The sequence below is a fragment of the Bidens hawaiensis genome, unplaced genomic scaffold (assembly GCF_021521415.1).
Source record: "Bidens hawaiensis isolate Kalapana, Puna unplaced genomic scaffold, B.hawaiensis_p1.1 tig00034226_1, whole genome shotgun sequence".
Lineage (NCBI taxonomy): Eukaryota > Viridiplantae > Streptophyta > Magnoliopsida > Asterales > Asteraceae > Bidens > Bidens hawaiensis.
Window position 1 is genome coordinate 150,570 of NW_027495911.1, and position 3,968 is coordinate 154,537.

The following is a 3,968-nucleotide window of genomic DNA, read 5'->3' on the forward strand; positions in this document are numbered from 1 at the left end:
TCTTTGATGCTTCAAACACTTAGAAAATACTTGTAATATTGTTGCCCAACTTCTTTTTCTGCTCCCTTGATGGCTGCGATCGGAACTTTGGATGAAGGCTAGGGTTTTATTTTTTTCTCCTTTTGATGTTGTTGCCGATAGAAACTAGTACGGGGGGCTTAGGTTTTTTTTTATTTTGCATGTTATAATATAATATAATCCATGGGCTTGACAAAACTGGATACGGGCCGGGCTTTTTAACTTAGTTTTCAAGAATAGTCCATAAAAGGCCTCCAAGTCTCTTGAAAAGCTCGGTTCTTTTCTCTATATACCCGCAACCTACAAAATACATATTTATGTAAGATCATGCCAAAACAAGCTAAAAACATTATTTGATAGATATAAAAGCGGGTAAAACAACGATAAATAACACGGAAAATTTGTGTGTTTTACAACACATCATTCTTCATAGCTTTGCGTTGTTGGCTGAAGTTACGTAAAAACTTTCCCCGTAACTCTTCATAGCTGTCGAGACTTCCGGGTTCTAAACTGTCAAACCAAACTCAAGCGCCCCCCGTCAAGGTCCGCGGGAACATGAGACACCAAGCGGGCATGGTCCACCTACTAACCAACCCCGTTCCCCGAAAAGTGTGTAAATGGTCTTTAGGGTCTTAAGTCCCGTCGTACTTGTCAACGGTGGTTGGATATCGAAGCTTGGGAGGCATTGGTGCCTCGGCGATACACTTGGTGAACTTGGAGACAATCCGAAGTGTCTGACGAATGGTACAGAGTTTCTAAAATACTCGAAGTAATTTTTTCTTTTCCCTTGGCTGCAGTCTGCAGATAAGAAGGTGGCTAACGATTCGAGCAGTAAATTCGATTCTTTATCTGGTGCATCTCCGGGCCTACTTTCTTTTGCCTGATCTGGGGTTTCAAAAGAATATCGTGCTTTGAATGCCATCAACTTATCTTTCTTTTCTTGTTCTTCTAAACATGCTTTTAAAGCATCACTGTGAGCTCAGACAAACTCTGGGGTCACCTCCATCGTTCTTCAACGTCATCTTGGGCATCTGCGTCGTTCTTCTATGCCCTGTCTTCCGTTTCATCTTCGATTAACACCGGACCTTCATTTCTTTGACCGTCTGTAAAAACATGGACGACATCTGCTTCTGTGTGTATAGTTATTGAGCCATCGTCACCTGGGCAGAACAAAACGACAATGACATTTCCTTCAAGCTACAATCATCCATTCTTTCAAGGTTTTGGTGAGACTTTCAATCAAGCAAGTCCCATGGATGGCGCCAATGTTGGAACCCTAGATGAATTCTCGAGTTATTAATTACTTGAAGAATGGTTAATCAATTTGATAAGTGATAGTATAAATGTTATTATTAATCTTAGTATGTTACAAGTGTTTATCCCTCCTCTCTTATAGGAGAGGAAGGGATTTTAATTACATGAAGTATAATATCCCAATCCTAAGTGAATAGATAATTTCCTCCGGTCCCTTTGCTTCCCCGTTGAATACTTATTTTCCTCCATGTATCCATTGTATCTTCTACTGAGTCCAGGAGACAACATTCCTTGAGCCTTCCGCTTGGACCAAGGAACAGTGCTTCTCCCATCTATGATGTGACTTGACCCTGGTTTTATTCTTTACTTCACTCTTTCTCCATTGGGCTTTGTGGGGTTTCCCATGGATCCTTCATACTCTTCTTATCTGGGCCGTTTTATGAGCCCATGTTTCATGTAGGCTCTTCATCAAATAAGTAGTTAGTTGTGACTTGATCTTTAATCTTTTGACGAAAGTTGAGGATAGAGCCTTAAAAATTCATACTTGTTGTGATGTTTGTTATATGGTACGTAATTCATTTTACTTAACAAACTCACTTTACAATATTTTGATTATGATGATTTGTGTTTTGTAATAAAAATGGCATAGGGTCATCCCTTGTCACACCACCTCAAAAAGCCTCAACACCACCGTACCCCTTCTTGAATTTGAGTGTTGTACCTTGATGCTTTTCTCCATAGACGAAGTTTAGAAAATAACAGTGTTTATATGGGATGAGTGAAAATATCACACCTCTTTTTATATGAGTCCTTTTTCACCTACGTAACACTAAGGCGTTGTTTGTATTTTCAGAGGTAAAATATCTGTAGTTTGCAGACCACATCTGAAGGCATTCGCAACAGAAGAGGTGGACCAAACATCTGCAGTCTGTCAGAAGAAGATTGTTTGTTTTTTAACGTCTGCAGGCTGCTAACAATTGCACTAAATAACAATTGTACTATTATGCAAACTAATCAATTTCTACAAACATTCAACAAATCAGTTTCTACAAAAAAACTTAATTTCATCATTTAGATCTCATCATCGTATATACATACATACATACATACATATACATATACATATATATATATAGGGAGAGGATCATGAGAGAACTCCATTTTATGGAGAGAACTAATAATGAAGTATTTTTAATTTAATTAAAAAAAATAAAATTTTTTTTCTTTCATCCTTATTATATGTTGTTATTCTTCACCACAAAAAAAATATAAAAATCAAAAAAAAAAATTAACGTTGTAATGCATATATGCAATACATCGACTTTTTTTATAATGTATATGTGCAATAGTGTGCATTTTGATATTTGAAATAGTGTTTAATATCATATACAGTAGAAACTCTATAAAATAATACACTTGGGACCACCAAAATTTATTAATTAAAAAAGTTATTAATTAATCGATAAATTAATAATTATTAATTTATATATTAATTAATATTTATTTAATTTATAGTAGAATACTTAGTTTACAAACACCTTTCAAGCTTCCACTTAATTATTGTATACAATGCATGTATATCAAATGAACGGCCGAATTTAAAAGAAACCTTCAATCTCATAACTTATTATGCTTCTTGTGTTCAATGTATCGCTTTATGGACATTAAAAATATTTTCTATATAAATACAATATCAAAATAGGTTAACACAAACACCAGAAGTTTTTACCATGCTAAGGAAAATTAGAGAGGAGATTCAAGGGGAAATTGATTTCAACAAAAAAAAAACAAAAGACAATTGATTCATTTTTCAAGAAACCTTCATAAATCATTCATGTAATATGCTATATATAAGGAATTATTAATTTATATTTTATATGGGGTCTAAAGAAATTATTAAAAATGTATTATCTTATAATTTTAGCGAATTATTAATTTAGCACCCTATCCCCGAGTCGGGACCGGCAAAAAATATTATCTTAGAGAGTTTATTAAATAATCGAGTATTAATTTATCGAGTTTCTACTGTATATAGTTGTTTGTATTGTATATTTGCAATAGTGTTATATTATATACAAAAATTAAAAAAAATCGATATAGTGCATATGTGCATTAATGTTGTATTACATATATGCAATAATGTGTTTTGCATACAATTATTAGTGTTGTATTTGCATATATTCAATAGTGTGTATTAGATAATGTATTTGTGTTGTATTATATGCAATAAAACACTATTTTATATATACAATACACATTAATGAACATATGCATTACATCGACGTTTTTTTAGGAACAATATCATCTTATTAGAAGGAGGAAAGAAAAAAATCACAAAAAAAATTTTAAAAATAGTTAAAAATATTTTTTTACTAGTTCTCTAGTTCTATCTTTAAAAGGAGTTCTCTCTAGATCTCACCCCTATATATATATATATATATATATATATATATATATATATATATATATATATATATATATATATATATATAGGATCAGGATCATTAGAGAACCTTTTTGAAATTGAGAACTATGAGAACCATTTTGGACCACAAAAAACCCAAAAATAAAAAAAATCATAAAAATAAAATTCAAAAAAGTAAAAAAACCAAAATTCTTATTTTATCATCTCGGTTTCATAAAAAAAAACTCGGTTTAGCTAAATTATATACACATATGTATAATATATACATATA